The 27,809-nt window shown below is 40.9% G+C and overlaps 1 protein-coding gene across 1 annotated transcript in view; it reads left to right on the top strand.

The window, feature by feature from the left end:
• LOC106093015 (paired box protein Pax-6) overlaps positions 1 to 27,809 on the top strand; it is a 298,522-nt gene that overhangs the window by 43,126 nt on the left and 227,587 nt on the right. The window lies entirely within an intron of this gene.

The raw sequence follows: 27,809 nt of genomic DNA, 5'->3' as shown, positions 1-27,809 counted from the left end.
TTATTACCATAGTAGTGATTTCCTTTTTTAAATCTTAACAAGTAAAAGCGTGCTAAGTTCGGCCGGGCCGAATCTTATATACCCTCCACCATGGATCGCATTTGTCGAGTTCTTTTTCCGGTATCTCTTCTTAGGCAAAAAAAGATATAAGAAAAGAGTTGCTCTGCTATTAAAACGATATCAAGATATGGTCCGCTTCGGACCACAATTAAATTATATGTTGGAGACCTGTGTAAAATTTCAGCCAATTCGTATAAGAATTGCGCCTATTGGGGCTCACGAAGTAAAAAAGAGAGAACGATTTATATGGGATCTGTATCGGGCTATAGACCGATTCAGACCATAATAAACAACGTTTGTTGATGGTCATGAGAGGATCCATCGTACAAAATTTCAGGCATATCGGATAATAATTGCGACCTCTAGGGGTCAAGAAGTCCCAGATCGGTTTATATGGCAGCTATATCAGGTTATGAACCGATTTGAACCATATTTGACACAGTTGTTGAAAGTAAAAATAAAATAAGTCATGCAAAATTTCAGCCAAATCGGATAGGAATTGCGCCCTCCAGAAGCTCAAGAAATCAAATCCCCAGATCTGTTTATATGACAGCTATATCAGGTTACGAACCGATTTGAACCATACTTGGCACAGTTGTTGGGTATCATAACAAAACACGTCGTGCGAAATTCCATTCCAATCGGATAAGAATTGCGCCCTCTAGAGGGTCAAGAAGTCAAGACCCAAGATCGGTTTATATGGTAGCTATATCAGGTTATAGACCGATTTGAACCATACTTGGCACTGTTGTTGGATATAATAAGAAAACACGTCGTGCAAAATTTCATTTCAATCGGATAAGAATTGCGCCCTCTAGAGGGTCAAGAAGTCAAGACTCAAGATCGGTTTATATGGTAGCTTTTTCAGGTTAAAGACCGATTTGAACCATATTTGACACTGTTGTTGGATATAATAAGAAAACACGTCGTGCAAAATTTCATTTCAATCGGATAAGAATTGCGGACTCTAGAGGCTCAAGAAGTCAAGACCCAAGATCGGTTTATATGGCAGCTATATCAAAACATGGACCGATATGGCCCATTTACAATACCAACCGACCTACACTAATAAGAAGTATTTGTGCAAAATTTCAAGTGGCTAGCTTTACTCCTTCGGAAGTTAGCGTGCTTTCGACAGACAGACGGACGGACAGACGGACGGACATGGCTAGATCGACATTAAATTTCACGACGATCAAGAATATATATACTTTATGGGGTCTCAGACGAATATTTCGAGTAGTTACAAACAGAATGACGAAATTAGTATACCCTCCATCTTATGGTGGAGGGTATAAAAAGATGTTAAATAAATAGCGGACCGACACATTGATCCAATCCTCAGACCAGCACCGGATGAACCGGGTCCTTAGAGACTGGATAAACCATATGCTAAGGAAGGTCAAATGTGGGTCGCATGATATAAATATAAGGGAGAAAGTAGCACATGGCACGACAGTGGGGGACATTTTAACAACACTCCTTTGATTGACCACCATAAATAACCTGTTACGGATGCTGACTGAGGAAGGATTTTAGGGGTAAGGATCCGAACCAGCTATGCAGAAGGACCGAAATGGCCTTGCATATGACTGGGCTAGACCAAAGGGTCTCAATGTTGACCCAGATAAGACTAAAATGTGCCTGTTCACGAGGAAGACGAAGGTGGGCCAATTTAACGCACCACTTTTCCTCAATAAGACGATTTCGATATCTGACAAGGTCAAATACTTAGAAGTGATCTAGGATAGGAAACTGAATTGGAGGTGTCGCATTCAGAAGCGTACTGAGAAGGCTCACAAACGTTGGGCACTATGTAGACGGGCCATAGGCTCGAAATGGGCCCTCAATCCGAGGATAGTCCACTGGCTCTGCTGCTATGGAGGAAAAATGCAACGTTTGGACCATACAATAACTTAAGAGAACATGTTGTCTAGGCATAGGCAGAGCGCCCACTAGAGCACTGGAGACCATTCTAGATATATGACCCATTGACATACAGATTAAGTGTGAGGCAGCCACTGCGGCTATGAGACTTAAGGCGATGGGAGAATGGATTAAGGATGGGATCAGTTCATACCATCGCGGTATAATTGAGGCGACGATAGGAAACTTGGATGGAAGGGAAGTGGTTTCCGATCGGATATCTGAGACGACACTTGAGGTCGAGTGCGAGGCACTGCTGCCAGCGGCACAGTCTTGAACTGACGGAACCAGAGTATTGCCGTCTGGAAGACCATGTTACACGGAAGGATCAAAGGTAGGGGACAGAGTGGGCCTGGGGGTCTACATTGAGTAGCAGGGATTGAGACCTGTTGTAGACTGCCAGACCATAACACGGTTCTGCACGCGGAGCTCCGGGAGATCACGGAATGCGTGAGATGGTGTGGTACTAACGCGAGGACGTCGAGTGTGAACATCTTTATGGACAGTAAAATGACCATAAGGGCAATAACAACCAGGAGGGTAAGGTCTCGAACAGTCTTGCAGTATAAGAAGGATATTAACGCCTTCTCTGAGGATGTCACTATCCGCATCGTTTGTGTGCCGGGCCATAACGGAGTAATAGGGAATGAAAGTGTAGATGATTTGACAGTGAAGACCAGAGAATAGCCGTTGATAAGGGCGTGGACGACAAACACTGTGGAACGGCGATACAGTCGGTAGGACAGCGAGATTTCTATGGGGTGATCCGGATCGGTAAAGGATGAGGCTGTTACTGTAATAACGTAAGAAGGAGATCAGTATACCTTTTTTTTCATAACGGGAAACATAGGACTACGAGCTCACTTATGCAAAATCAGTGCAGCAAGTGATAGTTTTGAGAATTTGCTCGATTTAAGAAAAAGCCAATCCGAGACTTTAAAGGAAAAATAAACAAGTAAAAAGGCGTTAAGTTCGGCCGGGCCGAACTTTGGATACCCACCACCTCGGGTATATATGTGAACAACCTTTCGTCAAAATCCAGTGAAAAATGCATACCTTATGCCCCATAGCAGCTATATAGACATATCAAACGATTTAGACCAAATGCTTATAAGTACAAGTCATTGTTCAACCGAGAGATCGGTCTATATGGCAGATGATAAAATTCGGGACAGTGAATTGTATTAGGCCCATCGACATCCTTCGTCAGTTTGGCTCAGATCGGTCCAGATTTGGATATAGCTGCCATATAGACCGATCCTCCGATTTAGGGTCTTAAGCCCATAAAAGCCACATTTATTATCCGATTTTGCTGAAGTTTGGGACAGTGAGTTGTCTTAGGCCCTTCAACATCTGTCTTCAATTTGGGCCCATAAAATGCTCATTTATTGTCCGATGTCGCTGAAATTCGGGACAGTGAGTTAAATTAAGCTCCTGGACATACTTTTGGAATATCGCACAGATCGATCCAGATTTGGATATAGCTGCCATATAGACCGATATCTAGGTTTTAGGTTTTTGGGCCATAAAAGACGCATTTATTGTCTGATGTCGCTGAAATTTGAGACAGTGAGTTTAGTTAGGCTCTTTGACGTCCTTCTTCAATTTTGCCCAGATCGGTCTAGATTTGAATATAGCTGCCATATAGACCGATATCTCGATTTAAGGTTTTGGGTCCATAAAAGAGGCATTTATTGTCCGATTTCGCTTAAATTTGGGACAGTGCTTTAAGTTAGGCTCTTCGACATTTTTATGCAACTTGGCCCAAATCGGTCCAGATTTGGATATAACTGCCATGTAGACCGATATCTCGATTTAAAGTCTTGGCCCCATAAAATTCGCATTTATAATCCGATATCACTGAAATTTGACAAAGTCTTATGTTAGGCTTTTCGACATCCGTGTCGTATATGGTTCAGATCGGTTTATTTTTAGATATATCTACTGTACTTATTAGTATTTGGTCCAAATCGGAACATATTTTAATTTAACTGATATGGGACATAAGTTATGAATTTTTCGCCGAATTTTGATGAAAGGCGGTTTACATAAATACCCGAGGTGGTGGGTATCCAAAGTTCGGCCCGGCCGAACTTAATCCCTTTTTACTTGCTTAAATTAAGATACAAAAGGCCATGCCATTCATGTGCACATTAGTAGAGCAACAAAAAATGTGAACTAGCTCAGCCACATTTCGAAATGTATACCAATGGGTAGCTTCTTTACAGTAATATTCCACAAGTTAAAATCATATCTGCCAAATTTGGTTATCTAACAAATTAGGTAGAGTGTACCACCATGTAAACTACGGATATGCGAATCTAGTATCAAGAGCCTAGACAAAGGATTCTGTTTAGAAAGTGTTATTGGATCTTTCAGCTCAAATCAATAGGTCGGATTCTGCAATCTGGACTAACGCTCCAGTAATTAATTTAATGAATATCCAAATCCATCAGAGACATTCCGCGTAGGTTAGGTTTAAGTGGCTGTTTGCCATCAGACTCACTTAGACGTTTTCTTCCATTGTGATACCACAGGAATAGAGGAAGAAAGATGCCTTCTAGTAGTACCGTTAAACCATTAAGATCGCTTTTAAAAAGCCCAACAACTTGCGAATGTTCACATCTGCTAAATGAGAAAGGTTCTCATAGAAACGAGAACCTAGAGGGGAACTCCTTCTGACTTCCAGTGCGGGACACGCACACAGAAGGGGTTCTATAGTCTCTTCTTCGATGTCCTCACAGCTTCTGCAAAAGTCGTTGCTGACAACCTTCAGTCCGTCAGCATGTTTTCCGATTAGACAGTGACCTGTCATGAGGGACACAATGACTGAGACGTATGTTCTAGTCAGTGACAGCAAAGCAATAGACCTCTAGATCAGACCGCAAAGTTTTGGAATGCTCACAGCCCCCTCGTTGTGACCATATATAATTCGTTGTGCTTCGGGACTGGTCCTGCAAACTTTGCCTACATGTCGCTAGAGGCATACCCACAGATTCTAGCTTCCCTGGAATGTGTAAGGTAATTCATAGTCTCGCATGCTAGACAGCTCTATAATTCCCTAGAATGTCTCTGTGGCCCGGCACCCAGAACAGGTGAATTTTGAACTGTTCAGCCATCTCGTTGCGACAGTCGGGGGCGGTTTTTGTATTCAGAAATACGTTCTCCAGGGATTTATGGGCTGTCTGAGAAGATATTTGTGACAATCGTCGTTATGACATTATATCTTAGCCATTCCACCACTTTCTTATTTGCAAGGATCTCTGCTTGATACACACTGCATGGGACTTTTGCAGCGACGCCCACCAGACCACAACAATATATAGCAATAAAGGTCTGACAATTGCAGTTTATACCCAATGCATGACAAGCGGTCTAAGATCCCAACTTTTGCCAATGGCTCTTCTGCAGGTGAAAAGGGCAAGAGTTGCCTTTCTTGTCCTTTCCAAAATGTTGAATTTGACGTTCAATTTCCTGTCCAGCAAAACACTCAGGTATTTTGCGCTTTCTCTCCTCCCAATGAGACAGGTTCCACTGTAGACAATTTGTATCTCCTGCTGAAAAGAAATACTTCTGTCTTGCACGGATTTATACCTAAACCACTTACGGTAGCCCATTGTGCTGTTGCGCGTAGAGCTTCCTGAAGTATATCTCTTAGAGTTGAATCTTCAGTGCTTTGCGACGGAAGAAGAAAGACATTTTGACTACTCTTTGCAAGAATGCAGGTTCTGTGTCTGCCATTTACCGCACCCTTGATTAGTTTAAATCCCGGAATTCACCCGTCGTTCCGGGATAAGAACCTCGTCAAATCCCCCTGCCATCAGGAGGACCTTAAGTGCTGCCGAAGCGGGTTTACAATGGTGGAGATTTATTTCTAGAAACCGGACCATAGCCAGGAGTTCATTCTCCTACGATTCGTTAGGTCTTGTCATGATGAGCTTCCGTACGTATCCAGGGGCATTTAAGAAAGCAGTGGAACCACTCTTACTCAGAACACTGGAGACTTGCTGTACGGACGATTCATCTTAAGATGCTTCACTAGCTGCTGCTGTCGAAGTGCTTTTCGAATTCCGTCCTTCCCCTCTGTAGAGAAGGAATATTTTCCTTCTTGGCTAAATCTAGGTGCAGGCACCTGGCCAGATCTCACTTATCTTTTTTAGCGCACAACGATACATTTCAATTGAGTGTTGAAACCCGAAGGCAATTAGTCAGTATCGGCCTCGATACCTGCCTGCATCATCACAAACTGGAGGAGGCCCAGGAAATTCCGCAAGGACATCGGAGTATGCTGATGACAGTCCATTGACTATCCCACTTCAATTATTCCTAGGAATTCAGCACTGTTCTTCTCCCTTGTCGACAACTGTCATCACAAAACTGTCCCTAGCGACATTAGTAAAGGTTCTTGGACCCATCTTACTATTGTTCGCCCTAGTTCTTTTAGGCGTGGGATGCCCTCTATGTGACCGCAGCCTTTTGGCTGACTGCGGTGTAGTTTCCGAATCTAGACGTTTAGTCTTTGGGGTAGCGAGTCCCCGAGCTCAATTTAGGGGGTCTCTCTCCCTATTAGTGAGAGTCTTAGGATCATTCGCACCAAGCCTCTAAATAAAGCTGAGAGCGATGCGCCTTCTTTATTCCAACCTCTTATAGAATGTGTTGGTTTATCGGGGAAGGTTAATCTCCTAGGCAAATTATAGGCGTGTGAAGAAAGAATATGTTCGGCCTTGTCCATAAGACTTGAACCAAGTGTCTTCGTCAAAAGCCCCTGCCGACCAGTCGTCTGTCGGCCAATTTTGCCCAATATTTTGCCCAAGTCTTCTTCCGAGTAGTCTTCCGAATTATGTCCAGTTGGTTTTCAACTTATCGGATTCGGCGCTGGCCGTGGTATTCTAAACCTATTGTAGCGATGTTCAGAGAAAGTGTGTTCCATGGAGACCCTCCAATCCTGAAACTCATCGATTAGATTTTCCGAACATATCGTCATCCGAACATATCGACACCGCCACCCAGGCCGATGGGGGCGGTGTTAAAAGTCGAAAGGCAGATAATGTGATGCCAGGTATGGTCCACCGTCTCCCTGCCTCACCACTGTTGCATCCGACGTTGACAACTCTGGGAAAATATATAATTTATATTTTTATGAGAAATAACGCAGGCCCTCGGCCGAGTACCAGTGTTAGCATAGAATAATTGGTAGTTGATATGGTTCAGTCCAGAATCTTTGTTCCGGGTCGTCAATGGCTCCTGAATTAAGGCAATATGAATCTTGCTCTTGCTGATTTTCTCCATCACAGCGTGTGTAGCATACTCGCTCCGTTGGAGGTTTATCTGGATTACCTCAATCATTGGTCCTCCAGTAAATGGCCATCTTGGGAGTAGGTGATGATCTCATCGTCTGCTTCCTGTTCTTTAGGCTGCATTGACTTTCTTGTCACTGCACTGCCTGCTGTCATGGTTTTAGGCTCTTTGCATAGTCTGGGTCCCAGTTCGTTATGGTGTATTGGGTTTCCATTCAATGTACTGCCTGATGTCTCAATACTAGGATTTTTGCCTATCTTAGCCTTCCAAATCCTAAGTAAATGGGCTTCTTTGGAGTAGGTGATGGTACCATCATCGGCTCCCTGTTTGTTGGATTGCATTGAGACACCTGTCGCTGCGCTACCTAATGTTTCAATATTAGGATCTTTACCTATTCCAGTATTCCGAACCTTTAAGTCGGTGATGGGTCCGTCGTCGGGTTCCTGTTTGTTAGGCTGTGTTGGGTCTCTCACCACTGCATTGCCTGATATTTTAGTATTAGGATCTTTGCATATCCTAGTCTTTTCAATATTAAGAGATGACGTGATTGTCTAGTTGTCGGCACCCTGTTGGTTGGGCGGTGTTGGTCACCTGCCACTGCACGGCCTGATGTCTCGAAATGAAAATTTCTGCTTATCCTAGTCTAACCAATCTTAACAAAGACAGCTTTGCTCCTGTAGAGCGCAATGCCTTTAGTCTAAGACAAACTCGTCACGGGGACTAAATCAATGCCAACAACAAGGAGAGTTCCTTCCTCCTTCTCCTCCCTGTGGAAGACCTTCAACTTCTCTGCGACCAAACTTTGGTTTTGCTTGGCCAAGAATCCCAACTTGCGTTCCGAAGCAAATTTACTGCACCGTCCTTTGATGAAGACCGTCGCCTTTGTGAGCTGGGAAATATCCATCTTTCTCACCAGGTCGAGCTTTACGCCATCCAAGGGAGCGTGAATACCTCTGACGAGCTGTTTGACGATATCAATACATTCCGCCGACACAAAACGCTGGGTAAAGATATCTCCTCTATACACGCAGCTCATCATATAAATGGGTAGACCCTCTAGAGTGTTCCACACATCCGAAAATCCGATCGTTAATCAGATCCTCCACTTGGGACCGATGATTTGGTGGAATCCTACTAGATACACTGCCAATATTGATGACTGCATAAGTCAGCTCATCTCTGTTGTGCTTCCTTGCCACTCTGGCGTAAGAAGGCGGCTCCTTTCCATTCTCAGCGACCATCATCCCATTCCGTAATGGCTGTGGCCTCCTATTGGAAGTCACAGTCGTCCATGAAGACTCAGGGGCCGTGTGCGCTTCCTTCGTTCCTGTTCCAACTTTGTCTATCTCCGCAGGACACTGTCTGAGGTCTCGTTGCGGGATGGCTGGCTTGGATTTCCCAGAGTACTTGAAAGCGGGGAGTTCTTTTTCTTCTTCAGCATTTTAGCAGTGTAATGCTTTTCGGGAGATCTGATTCTTTGCCCAGCTTCCGTAGAAGTGCTTGTAATGTCAGTTCTATCCCTTCCAGCATCCTGCACTTTCGCCCGATTACGCTGCCGGTACATACTCCTCTGTCTCCTTCGTCGTGCACCGGATCGCTTTCTCGCTCTGCCTGTGAGCTTAGGAAAGCAATCGCTCACTTCTGCAGTCATCCCGATGCCCTCATCTCTCGATTCGGCTGCGATGACTGGTTACATTGACACCATCGCTGTCTGAATCCGAGTCGGAAACACCACATTTACTTAAAGGCTGGGGACGAACTGTGCATCCCTCTGTATTATCCGTCTCTTCATCATTAATTAGTCTGACGACTAGTTGTGCGCTTGAAGCATTACTCTCGACTACAGGTGCCAAGGTACCCACACCTATAGGAGGGGAGGATAACACGCTACGGTCTGACGCTACCACCGCAGATGTTGAGTCTTTGGAGTCCATTTCTCGCTTACTCCAAAAGGATATTTTCGTAATAGGTAGTAACTATTCCGAGATACGTATATATTTTTTTTCTTTGAGGAGCGAAATAAAAACACGTCTGCTCCACTCAACTCAACTACAATAAGTCTTTTCTACGATACAATAAATAGGGTTAAAAGAAGATGCTACTTACCGATATATCATTTCTATCAATCATTTTCGTAAAAAATAAACCCATTTTGTTTCTGCCAATTGTATCAACAACGTTTATTTTCCGCAGTACCACCAAAGAGTTAGCACAATACTCTTACTGTAGTTTTGCTTATTACCCTACCGGCAGTTGTGCTAACTGCCATACCGGAGTTCTACTAACTCCTTACCGGTAGTTGTGTTAACTATCCTTCCGACAGTTAGTACAGCACATAAAATTTTCATATACCACTGAAGAATTCAGAAACCGAGGTCCGAGTCCCCTGGCCGGCAATTTTTTGTGTTATTTCTTCTTTAAACTTATTTTAGAAAATTTTAAAGCGTAATAAATCGAGTGATATACAAAATAAATTGAGTTGAAGGGCATAATTTTATTTTATTCTACCTACTTCTGGGAACCAAAATAGGATGATCGAGAAACCGGTTTACATGGGAGCTATATCTTGTTATAGACCGATTTGGACTGTATTTGGCACAGTTGTTGAAAATCATAACAGAACACTATATGCGAAATTTCAGCTAAATCGGATGAAAATTGCGGATTGTAAGAATTGAAGATGTCAAATCGGGAGATCGGTTTATATGGGAGCTATATCAGGTTCTTGACCGATTAAAACATTACCATATGGGAGCTATATCTGGTTATAGATCAATTTGGGCACAGTTGTTGAGTGTCATAACAGAACACTATGTGCAAAATCTCAGCCAAATCGGACAAAAAATGCGGCATCCAGAAGCTCAAGAAGTTAAATCGGGAGATCGGTTTAAATGGGAGCTAATCAAGTTATAGACCGATTTAAGCCGTACTTGTTACAGTTGTTGGAAGTCATAACTGAACACCACATGCAAAATTCCAGCCAAATTGGACAATAATTACTGCTTCCAGATGCGCAAGAATTCAAATTGGAAGATCGGTTTATATGGGAGCTTTATCCAAATCTGAACCGATATGGCCCATTTGCAATCCCCAACGGCCTACATCAATATTAAGTATCTGTGCAAAATTTCAAGCGGCTAGCTTTACGCGTTCGACCCTTATCTTGATTTCAACAGACGGATGGTCGGACGGATAGACTTGGCTAGATCGCCTCAGAATGACAAGACGATCAAGAATCAGTGTTCTTTATAGGGTCCTAACTCAATATTTCGAGGTAGGTATGGTAATGATGATTTGGTTGGTGAAAAAAGATTATTTTGCCAACAGATAGCATGTGTAGGGCATGTTGGGAACATGATGAGACGTTAGAGCATATCCTTTGTCGTTGCCCGGTTTTCGCGGCTAACAGATACCGACACAAAGGTATGGACACAACACCAGACATGAACCAACTTAGGGGGGTGGTATGGAAAACAATTAGAAATTTTGTAAGTAGCACTGAATTCCTTACATCGATTTTCTTTATCGAGGTTACTTTTTAGATATAAGTCTATAGTGGCATGGGGCAGACATATATCTGCGCCCTCGTTTCCACCTAACCTAATTCGTTGCCCACGCCCTTAACTCGGACTGCGTCGACCCTAAAGCCTTCGGGTTAACCAAGTATACAGACTGCAGTTCTCTGGCCCTCCAAGCCATATCGTCTGCTTTCTCATTCCCAGTTACTGCGCTATGGCCCGGCACCCAAATGATGCGGATCGTGCCATCTTCACAGGAGGCGTTAATCTACTTATTATATTCATGATCTTACCGCCCTGGTTGTTATTGTCTTTATGGCCTTTTTACTGTCCGTAAAGGTGTCCATGGAAATCGGAAATCTCTACCGTTCCTTCGAGGTTTCCTATCTTCGATGGTATGATATCTAGAATGGTCTCTATTGCCCTAGTGGGCGTGGTCCTCACCGCTCCGCCTATGACAAGACAGCATATTCTCTGAACATGTTGTATTAACCTAACGTTGAAATTTTTTCCCATATCATTTTCCAAACTATTGGGTTGCCTAAAAAGTAATTGCGGATTTTTTAAAAGAAAATAAATGCATTTTTAATAAAACTTAGAATGAACATTAATCAAATATATAATTGCCATTTTGTTCGATAACCTTTTGCCATCTTCCTGGCAAATGTAGTATTCCACGCTCATAGAACTTCTCGCCTTTATCTGCAAAAAACTGAACCAAGTGCGATTTTATAGCGATTTTATTGCCGAAAGTTTAACCATTTAAGGAGTTCTGCAAAGATCGAAATAAATGGTAGTCTGATGGTGCAAGGTCAGGGCTATATGGTGGATGCATCAAAAGTTCCCAGCCAAGCTCACTCAGTTTTTGGCGAGTGACCAAAGATGTGTGCGGTCTAGCGTTGTCCTGGTGGAATATGACACCTTTACGATTGACCAATTCTGGTCGCTTCTCCTTGATGGCTGTATTCAATTTGTCCAATTGTTGACAGTAACATCCGAATTAATCGTTTGGTTCCTTGGAAGCACCTCAAAATATACCACACCCTTCCAATCCCACCAAACAGACAGCATAACCTTCTTTTGGTGGATATCAGCCTTTGAAGTGGTTTGAGCTGGTTCACCATGCTTGGACCATGATCGTTTTCGACTAACGTTGTTGTAAACAATCCATTTTTCATCTCCAGTTATGATTCGTTTTAAAAACGGATCGAATTCATCGCGTTTAAGGTGCATATCACAAGCGTTGATTCGGTTTGTTAAATGAATTTCTTTCAATACATGTGGTACCCATATTAAAATTGACGCCAAACAAACAAATGTAAACAAAATTTAGCGCACTTTTTTTCTAAAGCAAGCTAAATGTAACAGCTGATAACTGACAGAAGAAAGAATGCAATTACAGAGTCACAAGCCGTTGAAAAAATTTGTCAACGCCGACTATATTACTACTACATTACCGACAATTACTTTTTGGGCAACCCAATACTTAGGCTTAAGTAAGTATTAGTCTAATCACGCGCCTGTAGAGCCAGTGGACTATGCTTAGATTCAATCCCCATGTCGAGCTTACGGCCCATCTAAATAATTCCCAGCATCTGTGAGCCTTCTCAGTACTCTGAATTTGACACTTCCAATTTAGTTTCCTGTCCAGAATCACACCTAAGTATTTGACCTTGTCAGATATCTAAATCGTTTAATTGGGCAGGCGTAGTTCATTTTGCATTTGAGCAGCTCGCTGGATCTCTTTACCATGGTGTCCACAGTACGTTCCATGGTTTTGAGTAGAAAGGACGTAAGGCTTATAGGTCTGTAGGCCTTTAATGTCGCATAATTTTCATTGACCGGCTTGGGCATAAATACTACCCTTTCCTCCTGCCAGGCTTTCCGACTAAATGCAATTCCCAGGCACGCTATGAAAATATTGACCAGGTGGGGCGCTAAATAGTCTGCCTCCTTCTATAGTAATGCCGGAAATATTCCATCAGCTTCATGTCACCTAAATGGTTTGACGCTCCTCATGGATTCCTTCATCATAAATTCTTTAATGATAAACCTTCGATCAACATTATTATCCCAAGATTCCGGTGTCTCCGTGATTCCCGTCGTATCCTGTGGAAAATGGGTTTTCATCAAAAGTCTCAACATGTCCTCCGTTGTCTTTGCTCTCACATGTCGTCAACTAACATTTCAGTTTGGACATGGGTTTTTTAGAGAAACTTTTTCATCTTGACGGCGTCATGCTATCGACCTGTTCGCAGAAAATCTTGCAGGAGGAACGTTTTGCCTCCCTGGTAATTTTTTTGTTTTCCTTGACCCAATATATCCAATATACTTCCACTTTTTTATGAACTGCTCTGTTATAAAGTCTGCGGACCTCTCCCAATATTTCGAGTCTCCCCGGTCATCCAGGGTTTTTCTTTGGCGGATTTCCTTTCCCGAAGAGGACAACCATCTTTGAAGGACCCCACCAGTGTAGAGGTAATCCTGTTGACATTTTCGTAGAGTTAATCCTGTTGACATTTCTAAGTCTTCTTCTGAGTAGCCCTCCGAGTTTTGTCTAGCTGAGTTGGTTTTCAACTTATTCCGGAAGCCTTTCGGACTTGGCGCTGGACGTGCTATTCTAAACCTAATGTAGCGATGGTAAGACAAAGAGTGTTCCATGGAGAGCTTTCAATCCTGAACCTCATCGGTTAGATTTTCCGAACATATCGTCAGATTTAATACCTCCTCCCTAATCCTATTAACAAAGGTAGCGGTGCTACCAATATTAAGTGTTATTAGGTCGTTAGTATTCGAAAACTCTGCAAGGGCTTAGCCCCGCTTATTAGTGTTGGTACCACCCCACGAAATGTGGTGACAGTTCGCATCGCACCCTATAAGTACCTCGTTTCCTGTTTGTTTTGCTTTCCTCACCAGCCGTTGCAGCTCCGACGTTGGTGGCGGTGTCGGAGAGTCAAAAGGCAGATAAAGTGATGCCAGGTATGTTCCACTGTCTCCCTGTCTCACCACTGTTGCATCCGACGTTGACAACTCGGGGGAAAATATATAATTACAATTTTTATGACAAATAACGTAGGTCCTCAGCCGAGTACCAGCGTTCGCATAGAATAATTGGTAGTTGAAATGGTTCAGTCCAAAATCTTTGTTCCGGGTCGTCCATGGCTCCGGAATTAAGGCAATATGAATCTTGCCCTTACTGATTTTCTCCATCAGAGCGTGTGTAGCAGTCTCGCTTCAATACTAGGATCTTTTCCTATCTTAATCTTCCAAATTTTAAGTAAATTGGCTTCTTCGGAGTAGGTGATGGTACCATCGTCGGCTCCCCGTTCGATAGGCTGCATTGAGACTCATGTCGCTGCCCTGCCTAATGTTTAAATAATGGGATTTTTACCTATCCTAGTCTTCCGAATCTTGAACTTGTGATGGGTCCATCGTCGGGTCCCTGTTTGTTAGGCTGTCTTGGGTCTGTCACTCCTGCACTGCATGTTGTTTTAGTATTAGCATCTTTGCTTATCCTTATCTTTTCAATATAGAGAGAAACAATTGTATCGTCGTCAGCCCCCTGTTTATTGGACTGTATTGAGTCACCTGCCACTGCACGGCCTGATGTCTCAATATGAGGATTTCCGCCTATTCTGGTCTTCCCAATCTTGAAAAAGCAATGCCTTTAGTCTAGGCCAAACTTGTCACGGAGACTTGATCAATGCCAACCACAAGGAAAGTTCCTTCCTCCTTCTCCTCCCTGTGGAAGGCCTCCCACTTCTCGACGACCAAATCTTTTTTTGCTTGCCCAAGAATCCCAACATGAGTTCCGATCCCTTGATGAAGAGGTCGTATCAAAGATAAGTGCTGAATGATCAATTTGACCACTCTGTCTTCTTTCTGTTCATGTTTGCTTCTCAAAATTAGCGCCATTTACTGGCTGTTTTCAATTGGATCAACAAAATCTATTTGAAAACAACATTGATCATCACGTGGTAGTTGTCTATAAATGACTATATGACTACCGTTAAATAGTCATCATTTAGTCTTTTTTAAATCAAATCAAATTACCATATTTAACGATTTTCTGTAGTAAAGAACTTATTTCTCTGTCTATATATTTGGTGCGGTGGCGATAGTTCTTACTATTGAGCCATGTAAAACTTTTGAACAAAAAGTTTTACCCATCTGCACGTCGTTTGGTCTTGTCTATCGATGAGCTAAAAATGGTTGCAATCTTAATGTTAAAATTTTCAACTCCCCCTATCACGCTGAACGTCATAATTTTTGGGGTATGGCGGCCTACATTTATTTGTGATTGATCGACTGTTTTGGAGTGAGGTGGTCCGCTAGATATATGAGCAGTATGAAGATATCAGATTTGCAGTCCACAACCTTATACCTTGAATTGAACCCCATATTGTCATGATTGGTGTACGGTGTCTATACGAGGGTTGTGCGCCACACTCCATCTGCCACTTGAGCACAAATTTCAATGATACACTCTACTCAAAAATATTTATCATTTGATCCCCCATTGTTTTATTAGGTCATATAACCTATTATAGGCGATTTTTGGAGATAAAGAGCCACCTAGATTCTTGGACACAAATCGTAATCTACTCCCAAATACCTTTCATTTGAGTCTTATATAGATATGATCGAGTAAAACTCCCATTTGGGGGCCTTTTGGGGTGGAGCGACCCGTAAATACTTAAACATTATTTTTTATGTCATATTCGTAATCTTCTCCCGACTCATTTGAATCCCATACTGATATGTACGTCCAGTATGTTGATTTGGGGAACTTTTGGCGTTGGAATGACCACTGGGTTCCTTAGACCCAACTTTTAATACCATATTGTCCCCTTCGGTCAACCTTGATTTTGGGTGGTGTTTTTGATGTAACGGGGCAGGGTCCGCCCCCTTCCAATACCAACAAATTATATAGCCTATTCCTCCTTTCTGACCATATTCGTCATCTACTCCCAAATACCTTTCATTCGAGTCCCATATTGTTATTAGTGTCCTATATGCCTATTTCAATCGGTTTGAGGGTCGGGGTAACCCGTTAGGTACATGGACCCAAATTTGTATATAAAATTGTTTTTCTACTCCCGAATACACAAACTAATTTTTATATATATAGACTAGCTGAGTCCGGCCCGTTCTTCTGCGCCCGATAATGCTATGTTGGAGAAAAGTACTCTTAGTTTGGAAATTTCTACCAAATGCCAATTTAAAATGTATTCCAATGTTCCCGTGGATTGTTCTACTCTCAAATAACTCTTATTTAAACCGAAATAGTCCTGTTCATCGGTGTGGTGGATCCCCAGAGACTTGGTCTCAAGAGTTGAAGTCAATTTCTTGCTCTACTCCCAATGACCTTTCATCTAAGATCCATGCAGTCATGGTCGGTAAATATGTCCGATTTGAGGGTTTTTTTGTGGGTGAGGTGACCCACGAAACACTTAGTCTCACAATTTGATAACAGATTCGCTTTCTACTCTCAAATACCTTTAATTATATACCCATATATGGAAGTGATTGGTCTATAAATCTGTTTGGTGGGTTTTGGGGTGGGCCGCCCACCTCAGATTCTGATAAAAAATTTTTGATTTTCGGTTAATGTAAGTGTGCCAACAAAATTTCGCATAAATCACCCTACCCATCTCCGAGATCTGGTGTTTTTTGGTAGTTATTGTTAAGGCCCGACTTAGAGTGGGAAAGTGAAAAAATAATACCGCAAACAACCACAACGAAGTCATAATAAAGATAAGTGCTGTATGATCAATTTTGACCACTCTGCCTTCTTTCTGTTCATGTTTGCTTCTCCAAATTAGCGCCATTTACGGGCTGTTTTCAATTGGATCAACTAAATCTATTTGAAAACAGCCGTTGGAAACAGCCAGTAGATGGCGCTAAGTTTAATGTTTGTGCTATTACTCGCTAGAACATTGGTCATTAGATGGTAGTTGTCTATAAAGGACTATATGCCTACCTATTAAATAGTCCTCATTTAGTCTTTATTTAAATCAAATAAAATTGCCATATTGATTGATTTTCTATGGTGAAGAATTAAATTGTCAGTCATATATTTGGTGCGGTAGGGATAGTTCTTACTATTAAACCATTTTAAATTTTGAACAAAACAGTGTTACCCAGCAGCACGTTGTTTGGTCTTGCCTATCGATGAGCTAAAAATGGTTGCAATCTTAACGTTAAGATTTGCAACGATAAAAAAATAGAAGCAAATTTGCATTAATTTTTCGAGAAGTAATAGTTCGTAAAGAAGGTTCCATGAACAAATCTTCCTAAAATTGGACAAACAGGTGTCTTTGAAATAACATTACTCTTCGTGTTTTGTCCTTTTCCAAAGCAAGACCTAAAATATCTCCATATTGGAACTTTCGAATTTGCAATATAACTACTAGCAGAAATGGAAAATATTTTTGAAAAATATTTATTACGCAAATAATTATTATTTTCTGGCTTTTTCATGTATCTTTACGTGGCGCGCAAATCTTGTTTACTTTTGATTTTTGATAAACGTCAAAATTTGTCAAAGTTAGAACAAATGGTCGATTGGCACAGCGAAAAGAAATTTTTTCTCACCAGTGTAAAAAACAACCCCCTACTTCATTATTATACCTCACCATAGGAGATTGTTATCATTCGACATACGCTCATAGATAGAATAAATTTTTTGGAAAAATTCTATTAAAAACATTTCAATAATAATAAAATCTCAACAATTTTATGGTTTAAAAAAATTACATTACGATTCGGTCTTTTAGGAATCTATCTTCTTATATATAACAAGTAAAAGCGTGCTAAGTTCGGCCGGGCCGAATCTTATATACCCTCCACCGTGGAGCGCATTTGTTGAGTTCTTTTCCCGGCATCTCTTCTTAGGCAAAAAAAAAACGATATAAGAAAAGACTTGCTCTGCTATTAGAGCGATATCAAGATATGATCCGGTTTAGAACACAATTAAATTATTTGTTGGAGACCTGTGTAAAATTTCAGCCAATTCGAATAAGAATTACGAACTTTGGGAGCTCAAGAAATAAAACAGAGAGTTCGATTTATATGGGAGCTGTATCGGGCTATAGACCGATTCAGACCATAATAAACACGTATGTTGATGGTCATGAGAGGATCCGTCGTCCAAAATTTCAGGCAAATCAGATAATAAATGCGACCTCAAGAGGCTCAAGAACTCAAGATCCCAGATCGGTTTATATGGCACCTATATCAGGTTATGAACCGATTTGAATCATACTTGGCACAGTTGTTGGATATCATAACAAAACACGTTGTGCATAATCATTCCAATCGGATAAGATTTGCGCTCTCTAGGGGCTTAAGAAGTCAAGACCCAAGATCGGTTTATATGGCAGCTATATCAAGACATGGACCGATATGGCCCATTTACAATACCAACCGACCTACACTAATAAAAAGTATTTGTGCAAAATTTCAAGCGGCTAGCTTTACTCCTTCGGAAGTTAGCGTGCTTTCGACAGACAGACGGACGGACAGACGAACGGACATGGCTAGATCGACATAAAATGTCGCGACGATCAAGAATATATATACTTTATGGGGTCTCAGACGAATATTTCGAGTAGTTACAAACAGAATGACGAAATTAGTATACCCCCCATCCTATGGTGGAGAGTATAAAAATGAGAGAGCTTTAGTCGCAAATGTAATGCAAATGTAGGACCATGTATTTAGAGCATCACCCCTTTCCCAAAACACCCCCAAAGGGAAAAAATTTTTCGACCATGCCAATATGTGGCTCAAATGAAAGGTATTTGAGATTGGAAAACGAATTTGATAACGCATTTTGGGGCCATGTATTTGGGTGACGCCTCATCCTGTAAACTCCTCTTAAGCCAATGGCAATATGGGTTTTAAATAAATGGTATTTGGGAGAAGAGCACGATGCAGATATTTTTTCAGGGCCAAATATCTGGGGGACCAACTCTCCCCCGAAAACACCACTAAATCCGACATCATGAGAATACCGGGCTGAAATTAAGTATTTTAAGAATGGAGTTCACCTTACATCCAAACTTTAATTCGTAGACCAATAAATTTCATATGGGATTCAGATAAAAGCACTTATATTGTTAAACTGTTAGTCAAGTTAGCATGGTATATCACTAAAAGATCTTTAATTGTCCAAAATAAATATTCCAAGGTAACTTTTGTTCCATATAAAGTAAAAGAAGGCGCAGCGGAGCGGGCCCGGGTCAACTAGTATATAAAAATCAATTTGTGTTTGTTTGTAGGTTTGTTTGTTTGTTTGTGTGTTCCTTATAGACTCAGAAACGGCTGAACCGATTGTCTTGAAATGTTCACTGTTGGTGCATAATGATCTCGTTGTGAAAATAGGATTCTAAATTTTTTGTGATCTGAAGGGGGAGCGGACCCTCCCCTAATATTCAGAAACACCAGATCTCGGAGATGGGTGGTGCGATTTAAGTGAAATTTTGTGTGCTCTCTTTTAGTAACCTACAAACAAAACTTTGGTATTCAAATTTCGGATAGGGTACCTATGCCCCACCACAAATCTTACCAAATATACATATACACCAATCACGAAAAAATGGGACTCAAATGAAAGGTATTTAAATTAGAAAACGTATTTAATATCCAATTTTCAGACCAAGTGTTTGGACATATTTAGCGACCATGGCAATATGGACTCAAATCAAAGGTATATGCGAGTAGAATACGAATCTGATCTCTAAATATGGGGGCAGGTTTCTGATTTTCCAAAACACCCCCCAAACAGGACTTATTTACTGACCATAGCAATATGGGGCTTATATAAAAGGTATTTGAGTGTAGAATACGAATCTGATATTCAGATGTGGGACCAAGTGTTTGGGGAGCCGCCCATCCCCGGGAACATACCCCAAAGAAGACAAATTTACTACCATAGCAATATGGGACCCAAATAAAAGGTCTTTGGAAGTAAATCTCGAATCTGATATCAAAATTCGTTAGAAGGGGCTACCCCACCCCCATAACACCACCCAGGAAGTATAGGAAATATTTGCTGACCATTGCAATAGAGGCTCAGATAAGAGATATTTTAGAGAAGAACACAAATCTGATATATATTTTTAAAGCCATGTCACTGAGAGGCCGCCCCATCCTCCAAAACACCCCCAAACCAGTCATGTTTGCCGACTATGGGAAAGTGGAGCTCAAATGAAGGGTATTTGGGAGTGGACCATGAACCTGACATTAACAATCGGGACCAACTGTCTAGGGGATGTCCCAACACCATAATATTGTAACTCCCAAGTAGGACATATTAGCTCACCAAGACAATTTTGGTCTTCAAGACAGTGGACCTCGATATTCATAGTTTTTAGGGCCATACCCCAAACGGGACATATTTGCTGGCTATTTCAATAAGGGGTTTAAGTGTATATAAGAAAACGAATTTGATATCCAATTTTGAGGCCAATGACAATATGGGGTTCAAATATATGAGAATAGAGCGCAAACAGCAATTTTTTACTGACTATCGCAATATGGGGCTCAAATAAAGGTGTTTTGGGTGTAGAATACAAATTTGATATCTAAATGTAGAACCATACATTTTAGGCTTCACCCCTTCCCCAAAACACCTCCCAGAGGGTAAAAATTTTTCGACCATGCCAATATGTGGCTCAAATGAAAGGTATTTGAGATTAGAAAACTAATTTGGTAACCAATATTGGGGCCATGTGTTTGGGGGACGCCTCATCCTGTAAACTCCCGTCAAACCCAATTTCAATACGGGGTTTAAAAAAATGGTATTTGAGAGAAGAGCACGATGCTCATATTTTTTAAAGCCATGTGTCTGAGGGACCACCTCACCCCCGAAAAACACCTAAATCAGACATCATGAGAATATCGGGCTGAAATAAAATATTTTAACTATCGTAGGCCAATAAAGATCATATAGGATTCAGATAAAAGCACTTATATTGTTAAACTGTTTGTCAAGTGATATACTATTTTCGTAGCATGGTATTTCACTAAAAGATCATTAGTTGTCGAAAATAAATATTCCAAGGAAAATTTTGTTCCATATAAAGGAAAAGAAGGCGCAGCGGAGCGGGCCCGGTACAGCTAGTATTTCATAAAAATTTTGTATATGCAAATGTATTATAAAGGGTGATTTTTTTGAGGTTAGGATTTTCACGCAACGTTACGGTGAATGAACACATTTCGAACCGAACACTGATTTTGGTAATAAAATTCAATGATTTGCAAGCGTTGCTCGTTAGTAAGTCTATTCATGATGAAATGTCAAAGCATACTGAGCATCTTTCTCTTTGACACCATGTCTGAAATCCCACGTGATCTGTCAAATACTAATCCATGAAAATCCTAACCTCAAAAAAATCACCCTTTATAACAAGTGAGAACGTGCTAAGTTCGGCCGAGCCTAATCTTATATACCCTCCACGATTGATCGCATTTGTCGAGTTCTATGCGCAGTATCTCTTTTTAGGCAAACAAAGAATATTGAATAAGAACTGTTATGCTATAGGAGCTATATCGAGTTATAGTCCGATTCGGACCATAATTGAATGCTGAATATAGAGTATAGGTCATTGTGTAATATTTCAGTTCATTCGGATAAGAATTGCGTCTTGTAGCGTCTCAAGAAGCAAAATCAGGAGATAAGTTTATATGGGAGCTGTATCAAGCTATTGATCGATTCAGACCATATTAGACACGTATGTTTAAAGTCATAAGAGAACCCGCTGTACAAAATTTCTGCCAAATCGGATGAGAATTGCGCCCTCTATTTGCCAAGATCGAGAATCGCGCCCTTTAGAGGCTTAAGAAGTCAAGACCCAAGAACGGTTTATATGACAGCTATATCAAAACATTGACCGATTTGGCCCATTTACGTTTCCCTCCCCCTTACCCTAATTTTCAAGAAACGCCAGATATCGGAGATGGGTGGTGCGATTTAAGCGAAATTTTGTGTGCTCTCATATAGTAACCTAAAAATAAAAATTTGGTATCCAAATTTCGGATGGGGTACCTAGGGGGGCCGCCCCATCCTAAATCCTACCAAACATATATTTAGACCAATCACGACAATATGGGACTCAAATGAAAGGTATTTAGGATAAGAAAACGTATCTGACCCTCCCCCTTACCCTAATTTTCAGAAACGCCAGATCTCGGAGATGGATGGAAAGGTCTTTGGGAGTGAATTACATATCTGATATCAATATTCGGGAAAAGTGTCTATGGGGCCACCCCACCCCTCCAACACCACCCAACCCCCAAAACACCCCTAGATCGGACATATTTACCGATCATGGCAATATGGGACTAAAATAAGAGGTATTTGCAAGTAGAATACGAATCTGATTTCCAAATGTGGAACCACGTTTCTGGGGGCTGGACCCCTTCCCCAAAACTCCCCCCAAACAGGACTTATTTACTGACCATGGGAATATGGGGCTTAAATGAAAGATGTTTGAGTGCAGAAAACGAATCTGATATCCAAAGTGTTTGGGGGCCACCTCTCCCCCAAAAAACATCCCCCAAAGGGGACAAATTTACGATCATAACCATATGGGGCTCAAATGAAAGGTCTTTGTGAGTGTAGAACGAATCTGATATCAATATTTGGGAAAAGTGACTATGGGACCACCCCACCCCCACAACACCACCCAAATAGTAATTGTTTGCTGGCTTTTGCAATATGAAGCTTAAATAAGAGGGTTTTAAGAGTGGAACACAAATCCGATATACATTTTCAAGGCCAACTCACTGAGTGGCCGCCCATCCCCCAAAACAGCCCCCAAGCCGGTCATGTTTGCCGACTATGGAAATTTGGGGCTCAAATTAAAGTTATTTGGGAGTAGACCACGTATCTGATATCAACATTAGGGACCAACTGGTGGACGTTCCACCACCCTAACAACCCCCAAATAGGACGTATTTGCTCACCAAGACAATTTGGGTTGTAAAGAGAGTGGAACTGAATATTCATGGTTTTTAGGGCCAATGCCCCAAACCGGGCATATTTGCTTACTTTTGCAATAAAGAGTTAAAATAAGATTAGAAAACGAAATTGATATCCAATTTTGAGGGCAATGGCAAATGGCATGGGGTTCAAATAAATGATATATGGATATATGAGAATAGAGCACGTTGCTGATATATTTTCCGCGCTTAGTGTTTGGGGGTTCACCCAATCCCCAAAACACCCCTAAATCGGGCATATTTACCGACCATGTCAATGTGGAGCTTAAGTGAAAAGTATTGGAGGGTAAAGCAAGAATTGATACCCATTTTCGGGACCAATTTTCTGGGGGTCTACCCCTACCACAAACAGCAATTTTTTAGTGACCATCGCAATATGGGGCTCAACTAAAGGTATTTGGGAGTAGAATATGATATTCAAAAGTAGGACCATGTATTTAGGGCATCACCCCTTTCCCAAAACACCCCCAAAGGGAAAAAAATGTTTCGACCATGTCAATATGTGGCTCAAATGAAAGGTATTTTAGATTAGAAAACGAATTTGATAACCCTTTTTTAGGGCCATGTGTTTGGGGACGCTTCATCCTGTAAACTCCTCTTAAGCCAATGGCAATATGGGGTTTAATAAATGGTATTTGAGAGATGAGCACGATGCTGATATTTTTTCAGGGCCAAGTATCTGGGGAACCATCTCTACCCCGAAAACACCACTAAGTCAGATATCGTGAGAATATCGGGCTGAAATGAAGTATTTTAAGAATGGAATACACCTTACGTCCAAATTTAAATTCGTAGACCAATAAAGATCATGTGGGATTCAGATAAAGCCACTTATTTTGTTAAACTGTTAGTCAAATTAGCATGGTATTTCACTAAAAGATCCTTATTTGTCGAAAATAAATATTCCAAGGAAACTTTTGTTCTATATAAAGTAAAAGAAGGCGAAGCGGAGCGTGCCCGGGTGAGCTAGTTCCATATAAAGTAAAAGAAGGCACAGCGGAACTGACCCGGGTCAGCAAGTTAAGTATAATATATGAATAATATGAAATAATATATGAAAGCCGATCAGGATAGAATAGAACAGAAATAAAAGTGTTTTGGTAGTAGAGTACACTTTTTACCCTAAAATTGATATTGGACACATTAGGACCTGCGGATCTTAAGATGCCACGCCGTTCGGACTCGGCTATAAATCGAGGTTCTTATCATAGAGTTTAAAACTTGAATCCGACTGCACTCATTGATATGTGAATGTTCATGGGCAATATTTGTTGTTCGTTTGTAAGTACGTGGTTGGCCGCCCCACCCTGCATACACCTTAAACTGAACATATTTGTGGATTATGGCAAAAAGGGGCTCAAATCTGGGGCGCCTCACCTCATAAACTCTTTCTAAACCACACATATATATCGACTATAGCAATATGTAGCTCCAATGTGATTTCCGGGAGTGGAGAATGAATCTGATGTCCACTTTTGGGGCAAAGAGTTTGGCTACTCCAATCCACCACCAAATCCAAGAGAATGAAGTAGATCTAACATCCAAACTTTAATGAGTGGACCCTCCCCTTACCCTATTTCCAAAATCACCAGATCTTGGGGATGGGCGGGATATCTATGGGGCCGCGCCTCCTTCAAAGCCACCAGTTAAATGGAATATAAACCAATAATGACAATATGGGACTTACATGAGAGGTATTTGATACCAGAGCACGAATCTGATATATGGGGATCCGCCTCACACTCAAAAACACCCCCATACCGGACATATTTACCGACCATAACAGTAGGTCGGTAAATATGTCCGGTATGGGGGTGTTTTTAGGAAATAAGTCCTGTTTGGGGGTGCTGGTACGGCTTTCAGATATTTCGCACCAATGTGGATATTATATTGGTGCTCTTCTCCCAAATACCTTTCATTGGAGCCGTACCGGACATATTTACCGACCATAACAGTAGGTCGGTAAATATGTCCGGTACGGCTCCAATGAAAGGTATTTGGGAGAAGAGCACCAATATAATATCCACATTGGTGCGAAATATCTGAAAGCCGTACCAGCACCCCCAAACAGGACTTATTTCCTAACGTGACCGTACAGATAAAATTAGAGAGTGAAAGACGGCACAGCGGAGCGGGTCCTGTCCAGCTATGTACAATATATTAAAATTTGTCTTTAGAAATACCATTTATATAAACCCCATATTGCCATTGGTTTTGAGGGGAGTTTACAGGATGAGGCATCCCTTAAATACATGGTCCCAAAATTGGTTATCAAATTCGTATTCATATCTCATATACTCCTCATTTGAGCCACGTATTGGCATGGTCGAAAAATTATTAACCTTTGGGGGGTGTTGCATTTGTGTTCCATTTTTCCATAGTCGGCAAACATAACCGGTTTGGGGGGTGTTTTGGGAGATGGGGCGGCCACTCAATGACTTGGCTTTGAAAATATATATCAGGTTCGTGTTCTACTATAAAATACCTCTTATTTGAGCCTCATATTGCAATGGTCAGCAAATACTTCATATTTGGGTGGTGTTATGGGAGTGGGGTGGCGCCATAGACACTTTTCCCGAATATTGATATCAGATTCGTGCTTTACTCCCAAAGACCTTTCGTTTGAGTCCTATATTGCAATGGTCGTAAATTTGTCCTCTTTTGGGGGGTGTTTTGGAGACGGGCGGCCCCCAAACAATTGGTTCCACAATTGGAGATCACATTCGATTCTACACTAATATTCCTTTATTTGATTCCCATATTGCCACGGTCAGTAAATATGTCCTGTTTGGGGGGTATTTTGGGGAAGAAGTGGACCCCCAGGAACTTTGTCCCAAATTTGGATATAAGATTCTTATTTTACTCGCAATTACTTTCCATTTGAGTCTCATATTGCCATGTTCGGTAAATATGTCCGAGGGTTTTTGGGGGTCGGGGTGGTCCCCCAAAAATCGATATCAGAAACGTTTTCTAATCTTCTATGCCTTTCATTTAAGTCTCATATTGTCGTGGTTGGTGTATATATATATTTGGTAGGTTTTGGGGTGGGGATTTATCTGCAGAAATGGTGAAGATTTATCTGCAGAAACTTGTTGAATTCGTAGGATACTACTCCTTACAACTTGTTGGAGTCTGCGAGACAGCCGGAATCAATTTATTTTATTTATTATTAAATGAATACCTACACAACAAGATTTAATCTCATAGTTATAGTGCAGGCTTATAGGACTTTCATATATCTTTCTTAAGAAATAATAATACAATTATTAAAGGAATAAACATTTTCGAATATCATGATACAAAATAAACTTTAGAATTTTGTAAAATAGTTAAAATAAACTTTAGAATAGGGTAGAAAATAATATTATTATAATTAAAGCAGCTAATATAAAAATTGATTTTTTTTTTTAATTGACACGTTACTGATGTTTTGGATATTGTGAGGAAGAGTATTCCAAAGACGTATGGTACACGTATAAAACTGCCATTCAGATACTAAGCCCCATCTTCTAAAAGAGACGAGTTTCCTACCCCTAATAATGCAGTTGAATATTACATTTAATTTTCGTGGGCTTAGTGAATCGCAGTTTGAAAAAAGTTCACCCCCATAGATCAGACCAGGAATTAGAAATGTCTTTGCTAACAGATTTCGAATTTCGATTGGTGTATAAGAGTTTGTTATCCACAGTGCACGCAGCTTTACATGTGTCTGCCCGGCTACAGCATTTATATGATTTGACCAAGTTAAAGAACTGTTAAACATCACACCTAAATTCTTACCACTAGACACAATTTCGATTTTCTGTTGATTTATAGTGATATCCAGGTCTCGCAAAAATAAAAGATTTATTTTTTGTGAATAACAATAACTTTCTATTTCTGGTGATTCTGAAATAAACCATTTGCTGTAACCCACTTATAGACTCAGGACAGGTCCTAATATTATTAACAGAGCCGCTAAGATATAACTAACCGTCATCAGCATATATAAGGATTTGGCTATGGACCAACTGGGTATGAAGATCGTTTGCGTAGAGCGAAAAAAGGAGCTGACCAATTATTGAGCCTTGTGGAACTCCCTTGGGTACTAGAATTAGCTCTGATATTGAATCCTCTACGTACATTGACTGTTGTCGATTACTAAGATATGATTGAATCAATTTGATAGGAGTGTCGCTCAAATTGAAACATCTTCTGAGGTTCATATATAAGTAATAATGACCAACCGAGTCGAAAGCCTTTGAAGGATCTAGTAGGACGAGAAAACTAACATTGTCATCATCAATTTCACTTCTTCAACTTCAACTAATGCACAACGCAATTATGATGGGCACGAAACCCGATTGTCTATCTGACAACAAAGATTCATGATGGAGATATTTTGACATTTTTTTATGCAAAAACTTTCGAGAAGTAACATAATATAGAACTCGGACGGAAATCACAATTCGATTTTTGGATTGGGATTATCTTTGATCTTTTCCAAATAGTCGGATATGCACTGGAGATTAGAATTGAATTAAAGAGATGAGTAAAATAAGGCAGAAGGTAAGGAACTAATATTGTAGTGAATCTTGGGTCAGTGTCATTAAGACTAATAGCGATTGACTTGACTGATCTAAGACAATGTAAAGCTTCGTCGTGCGATACACATCTAAACCCAAAACTGCAATTAACATTTGTGCTTCCCGGAAGCCTATTAGTGTCTTGGTAAAAAGTCGAGTCTATGTCGAAGGTCGGAATATTATCAAAAGTTTTATTCAATTCATTTATATCACCATGGTAATTAGAAATTGCCTTGGACTTTCCAATTCCAATATTTTTTATAACCCTCCACTTGCCTTTCGTGTTTAACGCCGAATAATATTTTGATGAATAATATCGTAATTTTGCGTCACTAATGAGTGCATTAACTTTATTTCTTGTCGTGCGGATTTCCTCATGAAGTTCAGACATTTTAAAACGTTTCCACCTGGAGTAGGCTAGGTCCCTGTTACG

The sequence above is a fragment of the Stomoxys calcitrans genome, chromosome 1 (assembly GCF_963082655.1).
Source record: "Stomoxys calcitrans chromosome 1, idStoCalc2.1, whole genome shotgun sequence".
Classification (NCBI taxonomy): domain Eukaryota; kingdom Metazoa; phylum Arthropoda; class Insecta; order Diptera; family Muscidae; genus Stomoxys; species Stomoxys calcitrans.
The sequence above is the reverse complement of the archived record's forward strand: the minus strand, read 5'-3'. Positions and strand labels throughout refer to the sequence as shown.